At 42.8% G+C, this 23,875-nt stretch overlaps 1 protein-coding gene across 12 annotated transcripts in view; it reads left to right on the top strand.

Annotated features, from left to right (window-relative positions):
* The window catches only part of zmiz1a (zinc finger, MIZ-type containing 1a), a 257,416-nt gene that overhangs the window by 17,865 nt on the left and 215,676 nt on the right, over positions 1 to 23,875 (top strand). The window contains exon 1 of one of the 12 annotated variants that reach the window (XM_048616228.1): positions 16,032 to 16,126. The exons of the other annotated variants lie outside the window; for them this stretch is intronic. The gene's annotated coding sequence lies outside the window, so the exon portion shown is untranslated. Of the gene's footprint in view, positions 1 to 16,031; positions 16,127 to 23,875 lie in introns of those variants that run through there. 12 annotated transcript variants of the gene reach the window in all.

Consider the following 23,875-nt stretch of genomic DNA (forward strand, 5'->3'; position numbering starts at 1 on the left):
CCTGGCCTGCTGTGTTCCCCCAGCTCCAGACTGTGTTATCACAGCATCAGTCAGCCAGGGTTCTCTGTCCTGTCAGTATTCAGAAACCCCTTGTTGAAAGCACAAATGTGTGGTTAGGGCAGGGGCTGGCTATGCTGGATAAACCTGCAAGCGAACTCAGAAATTCTGAAAGGCACCAGAGAGCAACCTGTGTTCGTGGAGTTTTATCATGAGCAACAAAAGATGAAGGGAGACATATTTTAAAAAAAGAAATCTTGAGCCTGAACTGTTCATGTGCTGAGATGGACAGAGCCTATTGAGTCTGTGCAGCTGCACTATAGTGCAGTCTCTATCAGGGATACTAGGCATGAAGGTGCATTGCAATGGCATGTTGGTGCTGAATTACGAAATGGAGACCACAGCCAGTTTTACACTGGATGGCATCCATTTCAGTAATAACTTGAAGCCATCACTAGATCTAGTTTATAATATTTAGGAAGGATAGTAGACTTTGGATCCGATTTCTATAGCATTGGTCTAAGCTGGACATCAGGAGCTACAGAAGAAAGAAGGACCTTGAATTTTTATTTCTTACATTCAATGAAGCATTGTGAATTGTAGTCACTCATGTACAGTGCAGGAAAATGTAGATTTCATCTTGAGAGTAACAAGATCATCCAAACAACATTGAGATAATGACCCCGTCTCCCCAAGGTGCCACAAAATAAATGCAAATTTATGTGGATTTCCCACTTCTTCTCTAAGTGAGATATTGTCATCCTGAGCCTTACTGGTTGGAGAGTGGAATTGGAGTAGGGTTGGAGGTGTGCAAGAACCATCGAAAGCAGCAAATCTGAAATAAATACGACTGAAACGGTCAGAGGTAATTACAACTTGGGTTTTGCTCTGTACTCTCAGCCAGCAGTAAAGCCTAATTTTATCCTTCTCCAGTTCTGTTAAAGGTTACCATTTGTGAAACTTCCTCTGACACTATATTCCTAGATGCTTTGTTTTCTCTCCATATCTCAGGATTAAGGTCAAGCTGATCAAATGAAAGTGTACTTTACTTGAATGTCCAGCACTTTCTTGGTGGAAAACGCTGATCTCAGCAGGTTCTTGTCTATGGGAAGGTACATCTCTCTTTTTGTCCTGTACTTTGAGAGAGCTGGTCCACGGTGAGTAACAAGCCAGTAATCCAACTGAGCATTCCTAATCTGTGGTAAACATTTGAACAAACTATATGATTGGCATGAGATCCCCAGAAAAAAAATGACCCACTATTTGTGTGGAAATGTTTAATCCATTTAAAAAAAATATTGTACATGCAGCTTCCTTTGTAACTTTGCTCAGCTGGGTGGCAGAAACAGAGAGCAATATTGTCCCTCCGCACTGCCCGAGAGTGTTCCAATTACAGTGGATTTTCTTTTTTGGGAGTGTTTCCACGTAAATTTACTGCTGTGTTTCCTACATTACAGCTACACTTCAAAAGTACTTTGTTGACTGTAAAGGGCTATGAGGCATCCAGTAGTCTCGAAAGGCGTTAGTGCAAGTCTCTGTTAGCCTATGCCCTGACTGTATGTAGCCAAATGTAACAGCCATGTTGCACACTATGGGGTCCTAAGCCACAGCGAGAGGACTTAACAAGTTTGCCTGCTTTTCAGTGGTGCAAGTTGAAGGAAGAGCTTTTAACAAGTCACCAGTCAACTGTTCCATTTCCAATGGCACTGCGAAGCATCTGGGACAAACCGAGAGATGGGGCACTGAATAGATGCCTCATCCTTCAATATTACAGCACTCTTTCTGAACTAATGGTGACTGCAATCTATGCAAAGCACTTTAGGGGCATTTCTGAGAGGTGATGACTGCAATTATAAATACAGCACCAGAGTACCAGCCAAGATTATAGATATTTTTAATCAACCTGTTACAACACATGTCTGGAGCAGGTGGGACTTGAACCCTTGCCTACCACTGTGCTGCAAGAACCAAGGCAGCCAAGATTATCGGTATTTTCTAATCAACCTGTTCAGAGATCTTATTACACGACTCTAGAGCAGGTGGGACTTGAAGCTGGATCTCTTGGCTCAGAGGTAGGGACACTACCACTACACCACAAAAGCCCAAAGCCACTGAGGTCCTGGAGAGTTGTTTGAACGCATAGGGACTGACTCAGTACAGAAAGTGTCAGCAGATTGACCCCCTGCAGGTGTTGTGGCTTTGAGAAAACAGTAACAGAAAGAGAATAGGGGGCCCTCTTGTGGTGTAGTGGTAGTGTCCATACCCCTGGTCCGAGAGGCCCAGAACCTGCTGCAGAGGTGTGTAATCCTCTCTCTGAGCAGGTTGATTAGAAAAATAGGTTAAGTAGAGAAATAGAGAAAGATTGTAGGTACAGGGTCTGATAAGGGACTGTACAGTGACTTGGTACCCATTGTTTGCAGTTTATTTCCCAATGAGGAGTCAGGGTAGGAATCTGTAACCTGTGTATTTTTTTTCTCCAGCAGACATGTTAGATATGTTGACACAGAAGACCACAATCCTTGTCACTACAAATGGTGAAATAGTAGACTGCACTTTACTTCAGCAGGTAGCAATGGGACAGACCACTTGTGGTTTCAGCTGGGGAAGGCTGTATTTTTTTTTAACCAGGTACCGATACAAACTGATCCCATTATCCCTGCGGACAAGGGTAGTTGTTAAGTGCAGGACTCCTTCATGTGCACGGAACTCATCTAAATGGGAAACACATTGTCTTCATTATTTGCAAGTATTGAATGAACATGGTTACCATGGTAACTGCCATCTGAGGCCAGGCTTAATTCAGGGCAGTGAATGGGTTAGACGAACAAAGTAGGCTTAGAATCAACAAAGAACAAGAACCATTCAGTAAGATCAGCAAACCGAGCATTTTTCATTTTTTTTTCCATATAGAACTAAATCTATCTTTTTTTTTCTTGTTTCAATAAAAGTGCAATGAGTGATTTTTGTTATGAATAGTCTAGGAGAAGTTTGATGGGAAAGATTTCTCACTGTTTCTGCAGAGTAGCTGAAAGGGGACAAAAAAATAGCACCCACCCAGCGATTTTGAGAGAAAGTATTGAGATTTTCAAGATCCTGAGTTTGCCCAGTGATTAACACAATGACAATTGATTTGATTTTATGTTGCACGGTTTCTACACTGCAATAAGCAAAGGCAGTCTGGGGAAGGGAACTTAGGAGGGGTGGGAGAGGAGGTAGTTAAGAGGGGGAGAGAGGGATGGAAAGATTTCGGGAGGGCTGTCAGGGAAACAGGTCAAGTGCAGCTGGTGCTTTGCTCCCACTGGTTAGGCAAAGGGAGAGAATTGTGCAGGGGTCACAAATTCTCAAAAGCACTCCCCTCGGTAGGGGCTTATGCAGAGGAGCATGAGACACTTAGCAAACTTGGAACATTACTTTTACTCCCATGAAGGAGAGCAGGAAATGAGATCTCTGGCTCAGGGTTGTTGGAGAGTAGCGTTAGGACAGGGATTGTGAGACATCTGTCCACCCGCAGACTGATTCGCTGTTGGGGATCGGGGAATCTGGGGAAAAAGTGTGCTGAACAAACAGCCCAGTGTTGCAGTCGGGAAGACTTTGGTGTTGGTCTCATGTGGGAATCCGATCTCATTGGCTGAAAGGTCACCTTCATCTAAACCCATTTTATGATTTGTGACACTAGAGTCACCCCCAACCCCCAAATATTTAAACAGAAAGGAGCTTTTCACTAACCGAGCACCAAGACCACCAGTCAACAGGCTTAATAAATTTCAAACAAATTTCAAAATTTCCAGTCTGACTTCAGCTCACTGCGTATCTGCAAAGTAGGCTTTGTTCTTTCAACCTATGCTCAACAGCGAAGCCTTTTCTAGGTGGCGTGCTGTAATTGGAGATGGTGCCCCTGCAAATGTCTACCTCTATTGGGGATAAATCTTCTTTCAGCCACCTCTACACGTTATTCCTTTTCTCACTTCGTTCTCTGCTCCATCCTCTCCCCTTTTCCTGTAAAGTCACAGGGGTTTCCCGGGACCCCTCAACATGGCATCACCCATTGAGCACTGCATTCGATGTACAGATTCTAGTGACAATGGAAGGGTGTTAAAGAGGAACCAAAATTCAAGCTCTGATAGCTTTACTCCCTAAGACTGAAGGGAGCTCAGTCAGAGTTGGGGCCACAATCTGATGACTGTTGTGTCACCCTTGTTTCCTATGAGCGTGGCTTCCTGTAAGAGCGTGTGGGATCCATTAAGCTACTCCTTTCTTCTCTCTCTCCTTCAGGAGAGAGGTGTATGCACATGTTTATATATTTGTATGTGTATTTCAGTACCTTTTCGCTAATAAATGGAAATATGTGATTCTTCAATCCCTGGGAAATTTGAGGTGAAATATAGTTGAAATAATAGGGACTTCATTATGATCTGTTTTAGAAACTTATGCAGCCCTTTGATCTCACTCGGGCTATCCATATAGAGAGAAAATGGGGCTTATCTACTCCATCAGCCAATTCCCATTAACGTTTAGGTGCTGGTTCAGTGGGGAGAAGTCATCAGGTCTGCAGTGAAAAGAGTGTGACATTCAGATAACTGTTTCGTCTGTGTGTGTGTGTCTGTGTCTGTGTGTGTGGGGAGTCTGGAATTCAGGCTGATCATTGTTCAAATGTATTTTTTTAAAAAGACAGAGGTTTCGGTATTAAGAACGAACTGCATTTGTTGGTGTGCTGTCAGAATGGCTTATCTGTTCTAGGGAAGAGTCAATCTTCATCAGATCTAATGCTGGTCTGTAGGTTATGTGTATTCTATTTTACACTTTTAAAACCAAGGTGACTGTCCCAGGGTCACAGGTAGATATTGAAGCTTCACTGGCACTATTTGAAGAAGAATGTCCTTCAAAAAGCAGGCCATTCAGCCCACTAGGTCCACGTTGATGATCTTCTCAACAGGAGTCTTAACCCCATTCTCCCGCTCACCCTCCATATCCTTCAATATCTCAACCAGTCGAAACCCATTCTCCTGCTCAAACCCTATGTTATTTCGCATTCCTCTTTTTCAAATAATTATTGGATTCCTTTTTTTTAATAATAATTGATGGAGTCTGCTTCAAGAAGGTTGAGAGATGACCTGATAGAAGTTTATAAAATAATGAGAGGTAAAGATAGAGTTGATGCTAGTTGTCTTTTCCCTAGGATGGGGGATTTCAAGACTAGGGGACACATTTTTAAGGTGAGAGAAGAGAGATTTAAAAAACACAGAGGAAGTGGTGGGTGCAGGTACAATGACCACGATTAAAAGACATTTGGATAGATACATGAATAGGAAAGGTTTGGAGGGATTTTGACAGGAGCAGGCAGGTGGGATTAGTGTAGTTTGTGATAATGTTCGGTATGGACTGGTTGCGCTGAAGGGTCTGTATCTGTGCTGTATGACTCTTTAAGAGCAGTCTGTGATGTAATTCCACATTGTAACCACGCTTTGTGTAAGTAATTTTTGTTTTCCATCCTCGTTAATTGTTTTTGCAATTCTCATAAATTGTTACTATCTCACATAGGGCAAGCATTCAATCGCTGTTGCCATCATCAGAATTACTAATAACCTTGAGGATCTCTCTCCTTAACCTTCTCAGCTCTTATGATAAGAGACCAAGGTCTCAGTTCTATCTGGGAATAATTGTAGTCCCTAGCTCTGGTAACATCCTTGTGTTAGTAGTGATCTGGCCAGCATCTCTCCCTCATACAAACAAAAAGAGATTAGCTGGTTATCAATCTGATTGCTTTTTGTGGATTTGCTGCTGCCTGCCTGGCCCATGTAAGACACTATACTTCAAAGCCATCCTTTGTATATGAAGCACTCTGAGGCCTTTCTGAAAGGCGTGATAAGGCAAGCTTTTTTCTTTTTCTCTTTCATGAACGCACTTAGTGGTTGGGATACTCCCACATCAAGCATTTCTCTTTTGAGACTAAAGCTCTCACGGTTTGGAGATTACACCTTGCAGTACCAGGCTGCTGGAGTGGTGTTTTGTTCACATCAAACCTACCCAGAACAAACGCCCTGGAGTCAAGAAGAGGTGATGTGGCCATGTTATTTCATGGCAAATAATTTGTACTGAAATACATTTAAATAATTCCTCGAAAAGGCAGTTTTGTGTCCTGCTGACCCATCACCAGTAAGTCTTTCTGGCCACTTTCTGACTTCAATGCAACATTGTCCTCAAACTCTTACATAAAACCCTTTTACTGCCTACCCTATTCCTCTTTAGGTCATTGAGTTCAATCCTGCAACTCTCACCACCCACCACTCCACCCCCCATTCTGGGGTGGCATGGTGGCTCAGTGGTTAGCACTGCTGCCTCACAGCACCAGGGACACAGGTTCAATTCCACCCTCAGGCACCTATCTGTGGAGTTTGCACATTCTCCCCATGTCTCTGAGTTTCCTCCAAGTGCTCCGGATTCCCCTCTCAGTTCAAAGATACGCAGGCTAGGTGGATTGGCCATGCTAAATTACCCATAGTGTCCAGGGATGTGCATGCTAGATGGGTTAGCCATGGGAAATTCAGGGTTACAGGGACAGGGTAGGGGGTGAGACTGGGTGTGATGCTGTTCGGAGGGTCAGTGTGGACTCAATGGGCTGAATGGCCTTCTTCCACACTGTTGTGATTCTGTTTCTTTTAGGCTCTGGCCTATGTCTCTTTGGTACCACAACTGACTGCTTTAAGTGTCAGACTCTGGAATTCTCTACTTAGATCTACATTTCATTGTTCACCAACCCCTTCACTGCTAAAACACACCTCTCTGGCCTTTCGATCACCCTTTCTAATATCTGTTCATTCATTGTTTCTTGTGTAGACAACGTCTGTTTCCAGCATATAAATGCAGATTAAAATTTCATCCTAGTTTATCAATGTTACTCCTGATCAGATTTCCTTTGAAACTTCAAGTATACCATCTTACATGTATATACTCCCCATCTTGGGATAAGGACTGAGAATCGTTTCCTGCTCTGAATGTGTTCTATGGTGCGAACAACAAACACTTTGAATCTTTTCTCTTTGTTTCCATTTAGAATGCTGGTTTGTAAAGTTCAATCTTTTGGTTTCACTGCATCATTCCTTCAGTTGCTTGGCAATGTATAATTTGAAAATAAAAACAGTAATTGCTGGAAAAAGCTCAGCAGGTCTGGCAGCATCTGTGGAGAGAAATCACAGTTAACATTTCAGGTCAAATGACCCTTCCACAGAATTTGAAACTGTCTGGCCTGAGGCACATGTGACTCGGGATTCTCACTGTGCTCTCATAAGGAAGCTTGGGTGGTCTAAAGTTACCTGCTGCTTTCTCCATGGTGATGCCTTATCCAATCAGAGTCAACTTGCCAGCCAATCAGCATCCTTTTGTCCTGTAGTATAAATTGTTGTGACTATTTAAGATTTGGCATTCTTGTGCGTTTTGTCCTGATTAGTACAAGATGAAAAACTCTGTCAATGTGTCTCTCTTTCTCTCCAGCTATAAACTGCCTAATTGCCTAATTTCCTCCTTCCCTCTCCTGGTTTTCTTTTAGCACTATACTATGCATCTTACTGCTTCTAATTGAAATGATAGCTCAAGCTATTAGCTTCCACACAGACCAGACCCAATTGTGTTTTGACTTGGAAGTTCAGTGTCTAATGTAACAGCCTTGAACACATTCCTCAAAACATTATTTTAAATGTCTGTAACAACTATTGAGAAGTTACTCTCTCTTTTATGCCTCTGGGAGCCTCACTGTGAAAGGATTCACCTTGAATGTTACACACAGCACTTGTCCTTTGAAGTTGGCAGTGGCTGTTATTTTTGGGTGGCGAGAGGAAGTGAGGCTTTTGCAAGATTACTGCAGTCAGAGCTTCCAGGATTCTAATTGCATGTGCTGACAGCAATGGGGTGTTTTCTGGAAAAATAACACGTACTATTTTGTATGAAGAACAAAACCTGAGCTGAAAGCATGTTAGAATCTCCATTCCCCTGGCCAGGCATCACTTATTTGTTCCGATATTATGTGCAATGTTCTGCTTGTTTTTTTTATTTTTGTTGGAGATTTCCTGTGCGCGCTCATTACTGACAACCCTCTGGAGACCGTGCTTCTGTATCGGCTTCTGAGCCACACGACTGGACTATTTTCTAGTCTGGTGATGGAGTAAGAATACAGAGGAGAGTTGACACTGCCTTCTGAGATGCAGGCACATATCATCTCACGCGAGAAATAGATTTGTCCCTTTTAATTCATTGGGTCTGGGTGTCGCAGTTGAATCTTGTTCTCCCTGAGAGGATTGTGATGGGATGTCACCTCCAGTGATTGATTGGTTGTGGAACTGAGTCACTTGTTAAGATCACTGCAGAGGGGCAGTAGGAATCAACTGTGTTGCGTGGAATTGGTATCAGTGTGTGAGCTAGGCTAGGTAAAAGAGTGGCTCTTTCCTTCCTCGAAGAACATCAGTTGGTCCAGTCTCTCCCACTGGTTATTTTTCTTTCCGGCACCAGCCCACAAATAAAGTTACTGACTCAGTTTGCCATGGATGTCTTATCTTCTGGGTTGCTTGCTCATTAACCATGAGACAGCTGGACCCTACCTTCTCTGCAATACATTGTATTTTGGCGTTCAGTTCCTCTTTGCCACATGGGAAGCAAGTGAGACAACCATGCCATGCCCATGTTCTGTCAGATATCGCAACTTGCTCACTTTCCACATCGGAGTGGCCTGCTGCATTTTCAAAGCACCAGTTTTATTAAACTGGGACAGTGACTGCCACTTCCCTCTGAATATTATTTGGCACCACCTGCTGAAGTCTCATGGTCGTGCCACAAGATCTTTGTGGGAATGCCAAGAATAGCAAATGTACCGCAAGATGTGGAAGAAGTCTTGGCATTTTTCTCTTCTTGCCTTTCAGAGCTGCTATCCCTTCCGGCTTTCCGAGCTCCAGTATCTCTGGTCCGACACACTGGTTTTGAACATTTCCCTTCCCTGGACTTGCTGCCCCTCCTCCCTCCCTATTGCCATTTCTGTCACCGGCCAGGCAGTATCTCAGCCGCCACCTTGCCCTTCCCAGGTGAAATTAAAGAAGAAAACTAAACAAGGGGGAGGCATGAGACAAAAACCAAAAATAAAATGGAGAGGGTAATGAGTGAGAGAAGAAGCAAATGGTAGTAGCGAAAGAATGGCACGTGCAAGACACGAGAGAGATACAGACAGTGAGAAACATTGTGAGTAGCAATGATGTGAAACTTCTTTGCCTACATGACAATCACACTTACTTCCCTTTTAATGCATTCCTGGTCTCGGTTTGTTAACAGTACTATGACTATTCTGCAAGTATTGTATTCTCCCCACGACAATTAGCAATGTCATGCTGGGGGGCAGGGGTTCTACTTGTTTGATATTAACAGTGGACATTTCCTGGAGGATTTACTCCTGCTATTCCAGGTGACCCCCATAAAGCATCGCACCCTGTGTCTCACTGACCGCAAAGGTAGGAGAATGGGAGGCGGGCGGTGTGTGTGCATCTTGTATCCATTCCAGCTTTTCACGTTTGCTCGTGGAACGTGGATGTCGGTGGCTGGGTCATCCTTTGAGAAGATGGTGGATCACCACCTTCTTGAACTGCTGTAGTCTGTGCGGTGTAGGGACACCTACAGTGCAGTGAGGGAGGGAATTCCAGGATATTGACCTGGCGGCACTGACGAAATGGTGCTATCGTTCCAAGTCAGGCTGGTGTGCGGTTTGCTGTCGGAGGGAAAACAAAAGCCATACTTACACACTGTACATTTAGGAGAATATCTTGCCTCACCATGAGTGTCACCACAGGAGATGCGCAAAAGAGGTATATGATACAGAAGCAAAGAAGGTCAGTTGGGTGGATGGCTGGTTTGTACTGCAGAGGGACACCAGCAGCTTGTGTTCGATTCCCACTCCAGCTCTGGTTACCATGAAGGATTGTCCTTCTCAAATTCTCTCCTCACCTAAGGTGTGCTGCCTCTTGGTTTAAACTCCCCATTAGTCGTCTCTCTGATGAGAGAGTAGCCCTATGGTCCTCTGGCACTATAATACTGGAAAATGTCAATCAACGATGGTCAATTTTGCTGCTTTGTCATTTTTAAAGTCTTATTTCTTGGTCTATCCGTCCTTAACGTCTTGTTTTGTCTGTGCAGTTTGGTTACCAGGTCTATCCAGTGTATCAAAACCAATGAGCTACAGGCAAATTGTGCTTAATCCACTGCACTTTAATGTGCAATGTATGTGACACTCTTAATCTGTTTTCTCAAATTGCTTTCACTATTGCCATGAGCAGTGACAGACCTCCAACCCTCCAATACTTTAACGTCGTGTTTTATATCTTAGGGACAAAGCCAGTCCCACTCCACAGATTCACAGTTCAAGTGGACATAATATAAAAATTTCACTCATCCAAAATTATGCTTTGACTGAAATTCTGCCAACAACACTCTCGTGACCAACACAATCTGATGTGGTGTGATTATTACGAGAATTCCTCACACAATAGGGGTGCATTATACTTTTCCTATTTTGCCAGCACAGATCAATGGTAAATCATTTTTAGAAAGCTTGTTGATGGCTCTCAAGCAGGCATGCTGACAGTATATTGACAATGCTGTCAGCATGTTGAACAGTTACATTGACAATCTGGTTTGAAGTAAAATAGCGGCTGTTAGTAAAATTACAGTGGCAAAGACCGAGACATAATGTGATGAATTTGTACTGTGCATGGTGGATTACTGTCGCAGCCCACTTATTACTTAAGAAAATGTCAATCACTGCCTTATGAGAGGTTTTCAATGTAAAAGGTAATAGGAAAAGCATTTGTTTAAATGGGGAAATACACTAGAGCTTGAAGTTAATGGGCATTGTGGTCCTAACCTCCAATTTGGAGTTATAAAATTTTTGCACCTTTTTGAATCGTTTAGCTTCATGGACCACAAGTGACCAAATAACCATGGAATTGATAAATAAAATGATAATCTGCTGGGAATTTCTAGGCTGCTGCAGAATTTCTTTTCAACAAGAAATGGAGAGTTTCAACTGTGAACGCATTCCTTGCTTTATAGCAAAATGTGATGGCTGTTTTTCACTTTTGTTAAATTATTGAAGTCTGGGCCCAAAACACAAAGGAATTCAGAAACATATGCTGTTGGACCATATTCTAACATCAGGAGCTTAAAGATGAAGGCTTGGGATTTTGGACAGGAGGCAGAAAACCACCTCCAGTGACTACAGGGCATATTATGGCACAATTTGCTTTGAATGTTTTCAACTCTTAGAACATATTTAGACCCTAAAACCACATGTCATGTTTTCAAGCTTGTTATCGCCCCCAGGGTGAAAGTTCTTTCTTACGCTTGGAACAAAAATGGTGCTGTGAGGTACTGCCTGTGGCTCCTGGCTGCTAGGAAGGAAATGGACGACTCTGCCTCAACCAATTTACAGGCTGCTGCAGCAGAAATAATTTTAATAAGAAGCAATGTCTAGACGTGGAGCTCTAAACCTGGAGCCATGCAGTGTGGCCGAGATTCAGCTGCTTGGAGAAAGAGTACTAAGATGTTTACATGAAAGCCTGGTAAATGATAGCCCACAGTCACAGAAAGAGACCATTTGGAAGCACAGAATCCCTACGGGGGTGGGGGGAGCAGGCCAATCGGCCCATCAAGTTCACACTGACCCACCCCGCTATCCTATCCCTGCAACCCCACATTTCCTATGGATAATCCACCTAGCCTGTGCATCCCTGGAGACCGTGAGCAATTTTGCATTGCCAATCCACCTTTGGACTGTGGGTGTCCATCACCTTACGAACAGGATCCTGACAGGTCTTGGTCCTGTTTGAGATCCTTCTCCATTCCAGATTCGAAGTGCAATGGAAAGCATTTTATTCATGCCCAAGTACTACATAAGTCAATAATAATTTAATGTTAGGACCCCCACAGGACAGGTAAAATATGTAAAATGAAAATTGGAAATGACTAGATGTTTTGTAGTTACACATTTTATTGACCGTACCGACTGGAACAGGAAGCTCTTTCCCTCTGATTTGTGACACACTAAAGCATATTTACTCATATTTGCCTGGATATTGTCTTTCTGTCCTGCTAACTGTGGCCGTTTCGTCTATTATCAATGATTGCAGCTCTCGAACTTCAAAACCTATATGCAATACCAAATCTCTAATCGAGGTTTCCTCATTACATAGGCTCAGTTAATTTGAAACCAGCTAATAAGGTCAGCCTCAATTCCAACCTTTTGGGTGTTGCTACATTCAAACCAAAATTTACGTCCTTGATCCGCTAACAAAGCATAAAGCTAGCACTGCTACAAGAAAAAACAAAACCATAGCACTATTCAATGAGCAGATTTCAAACAAACTCTGGACAAACCTTTCCTTGCGCAAGGTTTGCCACCCAAACTCCATAAAAGATGATCGTAGTGCCACAATTATTTATTTGCAAGAAGGAGGCTGTTCAGCCCATCAAGTTAATGCTGGCTGTATTTGGAGCATCTGGTTCCTCCCAGTCCTTTTGCTTTATTCCCCAGTCTCTTTATTGCTCCATTTCCTCATGTGCCTATCCAATTCCTTGTGAACTCATTGATCGTTCCTGCTCCTGCCGCCCTCCTTGGCAGTTAATTTGTCACTCACTGTACGGATAAGTTCTTCTTCACATTCCCTCTGTTCACCTCCTTCTAAAATGTGGTGACCACAGCTGGACACAGCACTGTAGTTGTGCCTTAACTAGGGTTTCACTTCCACCATTGTGCATTGCAATTCCAGGGGGCATTCTGGTATCCTGATACAATTGGAGTCTGGTGAAGATCGAATGGATCCTCTTCATTTTGTTAAGTATTTATGGGAAGAGAGTACCTGCGGACTGTGCGACATTTTGATTGATAGAAAAATGCAAGTGATGTGGACTGTTGAGCACTTGGGAATCCCAGCCAACAAAACAGAACGTCTGCTCAAATCTCTGATCTGTAACAGAAAGCAGATCATTACATTAGTAGCTCATGTGAGGCAGATGTTCCCAGATGTTGTCTTTTTTCTTTTGACTTCTTCCACAGAAGGATAATTTGGCTGAAGAAGTTGTGTCATCAGAGTTTGAAATCCTTCCACTAGTTTGTAGAGGATAACATTTAAGCAGGCATAGGTAAGGTAGACAGGGAGAAACTTTTCCCCATAGTAGCGGGTCTAATAACTGGAACAGGAGTGGGAGGAAACAGTTTTAAGGTAAGGAGCAGGAAGTTTGCAGGGAATTTGAGGAATTTCTTCTCACCCAGAGGGCGGTGGGTATGTGGAACTTATTGCCTAAAAGAGTTGAAGAGGCAGGAATCTTTGAAACATTTAAGAACTACTTAGACAAGCAGTTGAAATGCCATAGCATAAAAGACCTTGCAGACCACATGCTGGAAAATGAGATTAGAATAGATGGACGCTTGATGATGATATGGACACGATGGGCTGAAAGGCCTTTTTCACGCTATAAAAGCTCTATGACTCCAGTAACCACAGAACAAAGTATTGGTCAGCTGCTGTGTTGCAAATTCTATTTGACCCAATGTATTATCTATTTTCATAATGAAATACATTGAGCATCATTTGAATTTTGCCCAGTGGTGTACAATGGCCCATGAAACAAAGAGTCTAACAAAGAGTGGAAGCCCTGTCTTTGACTGTTGCACATCATTAGAATTACCCCATTAACCTTGGGTTAAAATGAATAATGTAGAAATTTGTCTGAAGTTCTGCCAACAGGATCTCTAAACAAAGTTGATTTGAAGCCCAAATTGTGACAACCAATTCCAACCACATGAGTAGAAAAACCATTCAGGCTGGTTTGTATTTTAATTCATTCATCAGATGTGGGCATCACTGGCAAGGTCCAACATTTAATACCCATTCCTGATTGACCACGAACAGGTGGTGGTGAACCACTGTTTGAATCCCAGCTGATGTTTTTACCGGACAAGTCATATCCCAGACTGAGATCTGGCTTGATAGATCAGAATTTGTTTGGTTTTAATGAGGTGGTATGTCACTGAATCATGGCACACCATGCTGCTGCTTTCTTTTTAATAATGAAATAAAGTTTTTTTTTGCAATAGAAATAAAGATAAAATAGAATAAACCAGTCTATTTATATATAACACATGTTTTCAATGTTTGAACACATGGTAATGTTCAATTCCATTAATCCCAAGAGCAGTCCTTGACAGTAGTCAAACACCACAGAAAATTCCCTTCTCCAAACACAGACTTAGCTGTGGCTTCAATTCCAAGTTTGGATAATTTGATCACCTTCATACAACAGAGCGCAGACTTTCTCAGCTTCAAATAACCTCTTTAGGAATTTAGCCAAACACTTCTCGTCTGGAAAATTCAAACTAAACTTGTAACACTACTGTAACCCGTTTCTTAATAGTTCTGAACTATCTTCCTTTCTCGGGAGCAATTGTTTTGCACATCCAGCTTCAGGTAAGATTTCTACACACTGCCCAACCCAAAAAGGCTTTCTTCAAGCTATAGGTGTTTTGTCCTAAGTAAAACAAAAGGAATTTTCTATTTCAATGCACATTCTTTCTTATAAGTCCTCCAATATAGATAAATACCCATTAGCCTCTAAGAACTATTTCTTGTGCTGTTCTTTTAAAAGAAATCACCATGGCAGCAGATAGTTGATAATTAAATCCCTTCAGAGATACATACCAAAACCCACATGCCACGACCTCAAATCCAAACGTTAGAATAAATGTTACGAAATATATAATCAACCACACACCCATTTTACGTCACAGCCCTAAAACAAAATTAAAACACCAGAGTTGCTGGAAGTCTGGAATAAGACAAGTGCTAGAACAATCCAGCAGCTCCGACAGGCTGTGTAGAGAATAAAGAGTTAATATATTGAGTCCATTGTGACTCTTCCTTGAATCCAGCTGAGCTGCTTGCGAGATCATTTTGGATGGCAGTTAAGAGTCAACTGTCAAGTACCTGGAATTATATGTAGGCCAGGCCTGATGACAGCGGTAGATTTTCCTTCTCTAAAGAATATTAGTGAACCAGACAACATTTTGCAATAATTCTGTACCTCCAGTATTGACGCTAGCTTTTTATTTTGGAATTACTTATTCCAATCTATTTAAATTCCTCGTCTTGGGATTACCAATTCACAAATGTAAGGACTAGGAGCAGGAGTAGACCATTCAGCCCCTCGAGCCTGCTCTGTCATTTAATATGATCACAACTGATCTCATCTTGGCCTCAACTCCACTTTCCTCCCTGCTTTCCAGAACCCTTCAACCCATTGGTAATTAAAAATCTGTTCTATATCCTCCTTAAATTTACTCAATGTCCCAGCATCCACCTCTCTCTGGGTAGTGAACACCACAGAATCACAACCTTTCAAGAGAAGTAATTTCTACTGATCTCTGTTTTAAATCTGCTACCCCTTATCCTGAAACTATGCCCTCTGGTACTAAAAACAGCAAATGCTGGTGATCACAGTGGGTCAGACAGCATCCATGGAGAGAGAGAGCAAACTAATGATTTGAGTCTAGATGATGAAGAGTCATCCAGACTTGAGATGTTAGTGTACTGCTTCTCCATGGATGCTCCCTTACCCGCTGTAATCTCCAGCATTTGCTGTTTTCAGTACAGATTCCAACATCTGTAGTAATTTGCTCCTCTGGTACTAAATTGCCCCACCAAGAGGAAAGAGCTTCTCTATGTCTTTGTCAATATCCTTTAGCATCTTATATACCTCAGTTAGATCTCTCATTCTTGTGAACTCTAGCAAGCACGGGCTTAAACTATTCAATCCTAACACAGTATTACCCTATATCATTCTGCTCTGCTTACTTGCTTTACAACAGTGGTTCAGAAGTACTTCATTGGCTAAAAGCAAATTGGAACACCCCATCTGCGTGTAAGGTGCTATATAAATGTAAGTTTTTTTCTCCCTCCTGGTCCTTTGCCCCCTTTTGTTTCAGCCGATTTGCTCCAGCCAGCACGTTTGCAGCTGCTGTACTTTGAATGGAGTTGCATTCACAGCTGAACAGTAATAGCAGGAAGCTGACACAACAGGAACCAGTAGACCAGGTGTTGGCTTAAGGGTTAGTTATAATCAGTGTGGGTTAATCTGATTAGTTGATTTGCTGCTTTTAATGGCGGAGGTTGAAGATCAGCATGCGATCTTAGTGGGCTTTTTATTAAAATTTTTAGATATTAAAAAAATTCCCTGAACTAAAATCAACTGTATCTGTACCTGACGGTGAAGGAAAAGAAACAACGATATTAGTGTTATAGAGATATTAGTGTGTTGTAGTCTGTGGAACATGTAAGAGTGTACAAGGGAATACTTGAAACATTATTTCAGACAAAAACATAGTTGATTCTTTTAAAAAGAACTCCTAGCAGGTTGAAATATAGTTGTAAAATTATTGATAAAATATCGATTCCTGTATACAGTTATGTAGAATGTGAAAGGTGTTACATTCGGCAACCAAATATTGCACTTGACTAGGGTTTTTAAGAAGTTATTTAATTTGACTCGTGCGTTTACTGGTTGGAATTGGAAGCAGAAGATGTTTTAAAAAGCTGTGGTGTTTTATTAAGAATGGTTCATTGGTGCTGCTGGATAATTCTTCAGCAGGAAGCATTGATTTGAATTAGCAGTAGCAGCATACATGGGTCACTTTTGGGTTTTGTTTAGGTTTAAGAGGGATATGAGCTTTTTGGGGGGTGGGGGTGGGTGAGTGCACATCTGTCTGTGAGTGAGCAACATTTCTGTTGTGCTCAGGAATGGGGTGTGTGACGGAAACAGCCAGTGGGATCACTTTTTTTTGTGCGTGTGGGCATTTTTGATATCAGTCTGCTATACCACAAGATTTTTCTGTCGGTGGCCCAGTGCTTTCCAACGTTTGGCCGCCTCCAGCTTGCTTTGCTTCTGAGGGCAGTTTGTGCATTTGATCTCTAGACAGTGCATTGTGTTAAACTCAGGCGCTGCATGTTACACCATGGAGACAACAGGCTGTGTGAGATTGGCTTTTAATGGGTTTGAAATAGGGCCTTTGACAGAGCTGCGAACCAGTATCCTCCCTCTTTTAACAAAGCAGCCCTGGGAAAGGTATTGGGGCTGGGGGAGTGGGGGGGGGAGGGGTGACGGCTCAAATTGCGAGTGGTCCTGCTGTGTACAGGGTACTAGTCATGATGCGAGGGAGTCTGTAGTTGCTGATGGATCAGCAGTTTCAGTGGCTGAAACAGGAATTTCTCCGCTAACCCATTCAGCAAAGTGAAACAGTTCTTCTTGATGGAAGCGCTAGAGTTTCTTTGCCTTGTCAAATTGCAGGAGGCCAGCTTCCCGAATCCCAAATTAGACCTCATTAAATCAGGCTGAATCGGAATGACAATAAGTTACGAACCTGCGATCGGACTGCCTGTTCGGCGGTGCTCCCTCTAAAGGTGAGTTGTAGACATTTTCATCTCTTGAAAGGAAACGCTGCCCAGCCAAGAGCCCTAGCTCTCTCCAAACCTTCCAATGCGTTTACGATCGGGGGTGTCTTTCCACCTGCAATCTCCGTGGAAGCACTGATGGTGTTCCTCAAAGCGATGCATCGCCTTTAGAAATCCAGCGGTGGCTAAAGCTTGGTAGTTAAAGTCACACTTACCTGGCCTGTCCTTTTTAACACGAGCAAAGGATGTCGGTATGAATGAACCCAAGTTGCCGTCCGTCGGTGGCTTTTAAAGTTCTGATGCCTCGTCAAAGTGAAAAGGCAGCATCTCCTCTGTACAGTGGTGTCTGTGATTTGTTTGGAAAAATGACAGATGCATTACTTTTTTGTCCGCATCTCTCGGGCATTGCGCTCTGTGCTCTGTCAGAAGCACCCTGAGAGGTGGTGTGTGTGTGTGTCATTCTGCTGCTAATGCTGGGGCAAGTTTGTAGTTCGATGGCCCTACAACCTGTCAGTCACGGTGATAACTTTCCATTTCCTGTTGGGTCTGCTCAAGTCAGTCAGGAGGGCGGCAGGCATTGTGACCTCGGTGTGAATTTGCTGGCTTGCTTTGTTCTTTGCATGAGGCATGGCACACAAAGCTGGAGGGTAACATAGAATGTGAATGACAGACATGGAAGTGTGCTGGTCAGGCATCCTTACATGGCATACTTCATACACAATATTTGAACATTACCAGTGACTTCAATGACTCTGAAGCCATGCTGTTTTATTAAGACAACAATGTTCAATATGCATAACCTGCTTTTGTATATTCTTCTTGCTAAGTCAAACTGCATCTCTTTAAAGACACAGTCGGAAGAAAACACTGGGTGTCTCCATTAAAACTCTTCATTTCTCTTAGGGCTGCAGATGAGAACCATGGTTATCTTTGTCTGTTTCCTTACTTATGATTTATGTTCAGAGGCTGCAGATATTCTGACTCTGGAATTTATTTCTTTATTCATGGGATGGAGATGCTACTAGTTAGGCCAGCATTTATGGTCCATCCTTAATTACCCAGAGGACAATTATAATGCTGCAGGTCAGGAGTCACATATAGATCAGACCAGGTAAGGATGGCAGATTTCCTTCCCTAAAGGACGTTAGTGAACCAGATGGGTTTTTTTTCCTGGCAGTTGAAATTAACCCCTATGCCACTGCCTTCTCTCATTTGTGGATCATTTCAAATGACTGGACAAGTTTCTCATCATTTGATGTTAAATTTATTGGGCAGAATTTACCCAAGTATCTGCCACACAGGTGTGCTGTTCAAAAGAAAAACCCGCCAAGTATTTAGAATATTTGGGATGCAAAGATACTCCATTGATCTTTGATGATAAATAGATTGAATGTGGTTCAGTTTAAATGTTTTAAGTAAGCTATCAAAAATGTTTGAGAAATTGTAGTTTGATGGTACAGAACTTGAATATTGCTTGAAAAAAAGACACGTTTTGTCAAAACCTTTCATCTTGCACTCCATCAGGGCAATTCTCAAGAATGCCAAAGTCAAGGGAATTGTAACAGAAATTGCGGGAGGAACTTGGTTCTGATGAAGGGTCACCAGACTTGAAACATTTACTCTGCTTTCTTCCCACAGATGCTGCCAGACCTACTGAGTTCTTTCAGCAATTTCTGTTTTTGTTTCAGATCTCCAACAAATGCAGTTCTTTGTTTTATTTTGTATTATTGTAATACTATAAAGGTTGTTTTCTGTTTACTTTGGCATTCTTGTGAATTGTCCTGATGAGTACAAGATGAAAGCCTTTGATAAAATGGGGGTCTTTTTTCAGCAATATTCAAGTTCTGTACCATCAAACACTAATTTCTCAAACATTCTTGTTTTCCCTTTCTTTCGGTATTTCTTGTGAATTGTCCTGATGTGTGCGAGATGAAAAACCTTGGTGAACTTTTTAAGCAATGCTCAATATTTGAGAAGTCGAATAATTTTGACTGTCACTGAGAGTGGAGTTTGCAACAACTAGGCTGCTGAGCTCATGTGGCTTTTATGGGTGTGCTGACAGTTCAAACTCTTGCCATGCCTTTCGTTTGAAATACCATTGACCTTGGCTGATTCTTGGCCAGTTTAATGGATTTTTGATGCAAGTGTGCCACCCACGAGTGATTGGTAAACCACAAGATGAAATGTGCCCTGTTGCCCAATAGGAAGCTTCACCTCAATGAAGCATCTGACCCAGAGCACCAGCTGATTTGAGTTAGAAAGTGAATATGCTAAATTCCCATTGTGAACATGGATTGGCATTCCATCAGATCAGAAATTACCAAGTAGCATGCGCTGCATTGAGAAATGCGGTAGAAGTGGGATGTGAAGGAAGCATCTAGATCACTGTTGGTGTGTGAGTGTGTGTGTGTTGTCTTTTTTATTTGAACCTAACTAAGAAAAGCAAGATTGTTCCTTTAGGTTGAGCTGAGATCTCCTCCACTCAGAAGCACCAGATGCTGATGTAGAAGGTGTCATCTTGAAGAGCTGGCATTCCAAGGTGTTGTAAGTCTGGAGATGACTGGCCCAGCTCACTGAGAATTGACTGCATTCCATGAGCAAACTTTACAAAATGACGGATGGGATAAGACTAGCCAGCACATCTATCCTTTCAGTGTTGTTGGGGATGCCTTGTTACAGGTTCCAGGCATCCAGGCAGCTGGTTAGCAATGTACATTGACACCGACAGCACAGGTTCAAACCCTACATTGGCTGAGGTTATCGTGAAGGCTGCACCATCTCAACCTCCCCCCTCTCCTGATGCATGGTGACTGCCAAGTTAAACGACCATCTCTCCAATGAGAGAGAGCAGCCACGTGGTTCTCTGGGACTATGGTGACTTTACCTTCTATAGGCTCCTCTGATGATGAGGAAGGGCCATTTCCCTGTCTAATGAGAAGATGTGCCAACAGCCAGTATTCTGTACAACTCCCTTTCCTATCTCAGTGCTGAAGTATCACATCTTCACATTATCTGTCATTTACTTTATGTTACACCTAGGGATGGCCAATAAATGCCAGTGATACCAATGTCAAGAGTATGAATAAAACAAAAGGGTTAAGAGCCTGTCAAGGTATGATGTTTGAGGAGAATGTTTAAGTATCTGTCAGAGAAGGTGTTAAAATTCATTTGACAGAGGTAAATGAGGAGAAACTGTTTTCACTTGTGGAAGAATCAGGAATCAAAGGGCCCAGATATCAACAACAGAGCCAGAGAATGAGTTGCAGTGATCTAGAATGCACCATAAGGTGGCAGAAGGAGGAGTCAGTTGTAACTTTTATGGAAGGATGGGTTAAACATTTAAACATTTGCAAGGCTGTAAAGAAAGCAGAGTGGTAATTGAATGGCTCATTCAAGGAGGCTGGCACAAGCATGATGGCTGGAATGACCTTGTTATAGGATGTACGATAAACATCATCCGTTTTGCCGACTGCTTAGCCTTTAGAAATACTCCTGTACTGTCCCAGCAGTGTGCTGTGTTTCCCTGCATCTGGAATCACGATTGTGACTTCAAGTTTCTGGCTGGAGAACATTGTTGCTATTTGGGGAAGATGCAAAAGTCCTGTAATGTAGAGTCCGCAAAGGCAGTACACATGGGCGGAGGGGCCATTACAGCACATCTGGAGGTGGCACTTTGGAACTCTGGAGCTTCACCAAGGACCAGATTATCTGTGCTCCATCAAGCCCACCCAAGCAGTGGACCCTTAACCAGGGGCATTGCATTGTCCTTTTTGCGTGGCTTATGCTCCTTTGTTGAGTCGCACATTTCGATAGCTGTGTGTCTCTTTTAACGCTCCGGTTTCAGACACCCCAGTGTCGAGGAAGAATGCTTTTTGTTTCTTCTCTGATGCTAATTGCCATGCTGTGTGCTGCTTTGTATGGGACCTGCCCGCTTCTGACACAACACACGCACAAGGACAATCTAAACGTGGCAGCGAGCAATCTCCAGCAAATGAGAGGTGTAAGTGTTATGTTTGTGGAGGTGAGGAAAGGTTGTGTCCTGTCTGTTTTCATGAATTCATTACAAGCCTGCATGTCCCACACTGGGCGATAAGGAAGATTTGTGTGCAAGATTTGCAATTCTGTTGACTTCAAAGTTATAAATCAAATTTAGCTCCTTAATAATACTTTGCCATTTTGGTAGTATAACATGCTTACATCAGATTCAAACCGTCAGATGCAGCTCAAATTTAATTTTGAGTTTCTTGGCTTTGGGGATGACATGGAAAGTCTGTGTTGTGAAGAGGTCATTTTTTTTAGATGTTAGATTTGTTTTGCCATAGAATCACCCGTGCCTTTAAAGTCAGGCAATGTGTCCTCTGACCCCCCACCCCCCAGTTACTTTCCTTCCAGATAGTTCCAGCATGAGGCCCCCACCCCATTAGGCTAAGGTTTCTCATTGGTTGTGCTTGACAGAGGTTTTTGTGTCTCGTTTGTTTGAGTCATGAAGAAGAAGCTAAAGGTCATCTCCATTGTGCGGTTCGTACTGCCTGCTGTATTTAGAGCTCTTTTGTCGCACTAACTGAGCAGTGTTTTTTCTTGAATCATATATACCCTTCTTTGTTTTAAGTTTATACTCTCCTCTCCCGCCCCAAAAAAAAGACCTTCCCACTTCACGATTAAGCTTGAATCTTGCAAAAGCCCCAGCCTCAGCTATGCTGCTGCCTTTCCGACAGGCTCTTTCCCCTCCCCTGTGATCTGTCTGATTCACTGGGGGAAACAGTGGGGCGATCAGATGGTCAATGGAATCAGAGGGACACAGGCGAGGCTGTGGACATAGATTGCCTGCCTACGTTTATTATTTTATTCTTGCTTTCATACCTTGAATATTCTGATGTGCCTGATCTCCTGCGCCCCCCCCCCCCCCGCCCCCAGCCTTTTGCTTCATCTCTTTAAACCTTCTCTAATCTACACCCCCCCACACACACCCACAAAAAAAAACTCCAAACCATTCCTTCCACCAGACGAAAATCTCTGAATACTTATTGCTGGGCAGGAGGTGGTGGCAGTGTAAAGTTTGCTGCCTGGATTAATTGTGGGGCTGTATATAAAATGAGCAGCCACTCACAATAGAAGCTAGCTAAGGCTCCAGAGTGGACTGCATAATGAAGTTGGGGGGTGGGGTGCTGTTGGAAGCAGAGTTTGAGAGATACTGAGCCATCTCTAACCTAAAGGGAGCAGTTTTGGTAACCCACAGCCCGTTTAAACTGAGCAATTTAAGGAAAATCATCCAGTGTGACTTGAATACTTTCTGGCGTTATTTTGTAAAAGTCTGTTCGCCCACCAAGACTCCACTCCTAATAGTTCTTGCTTTGTTGAGGTGGTTGCTGTCACTCCTGCTCTTTGTTGTGTGACTGACGATGGTTTTGTTTCTGTGGAGAGTGACGGTAGGTTGGGGGTTGGTGTGGAGATTGGGTTTGTTAACTGAATCTCTTCTGTTTCGTGGACAAGCAGCCCCATAGCCACAGAGGCATGGAACACCAGAACTGGCACAATGAGGCAGCAGTAACAAAGAGAGGGGCTTGGTTTATTCTGCTTTGGATAGGTTTCTAGCTCTTGCTCTCGCTCTCGCTCTCTCCCTCTCTCCCACACTCTCGCTCTCTCTCTCTCTCTCTCTCTCTCTCTCTCTCCCCCTCTCTCTCTCTCTCCCTCTCTCGCACACACAGAGACGCACACACACTCACTTTATCACACAGAGACACAGTCTCACTCTCTCTGACACACACACTCTCTCTCTCTCACTGTCTCACTCTCACTCTGTCTCTCACACACACACACAGACACACTCTTTCTCACAGACACACTCTCTCTCTGACACACGCACAGAGATACACACTCAGATACACACACTCTCTATCTCTCTCTCTGACACACACAAAGAGAGACACACACTGTCTCTCTCACATGCAGAGACACAGCTGTAGACTTGTACTAGTGAATAGGTTTATAAGCAAGGCTTTGTTTACGCTGAAGACTGATTTTTTTGAAGGCGATTTTCAGTCAGCCTTGGTATCAAAAGTATGAAGAGGCTGTCCTTTCCCCAACTTAGATTCTGCTGCACTTTGAGTTCCCTATCGCAATCCTCGATTTTTTTTTTTTTTGTTTTGTTTTTGTTGTTATAATTGCTTTTCTGATGCGGGCAACAGAATGTTTAATTATGTCAAAGAACAGAAGTTTTCCAAAACAGTCAGAGGGGAAAATTTGCCCAAAGAAGAAACGTAGGCGATTTCTTTTAAATCAAACAATCTTGCAAAAGTGGTTTCAGTTTGAACTTTAATGTGTGAGATCTTTAATTCTGATTGACAAAAGAGTTTGTGGCAGAAACTGGAGTGTATTCTGGGAGGGGGGCAACTGTCTTTTGTAGCCTTTTA

This window comes from Rhincodon typus, chromosome 34 (assembly GCF_021869965.1).
Source record: "Rhincodon typus isolate 14 chromosome 34, sRhiTyp1.1, whole genome shotgun sequence".
NCBI classification, from domain to species: domain Eukaryota; kingdom Metazoa; phylum Chordata; class Chondrichthyes; order Orectolobiformes; family Rhincodontidae; genus Rhincodon; species Rhincodon typus.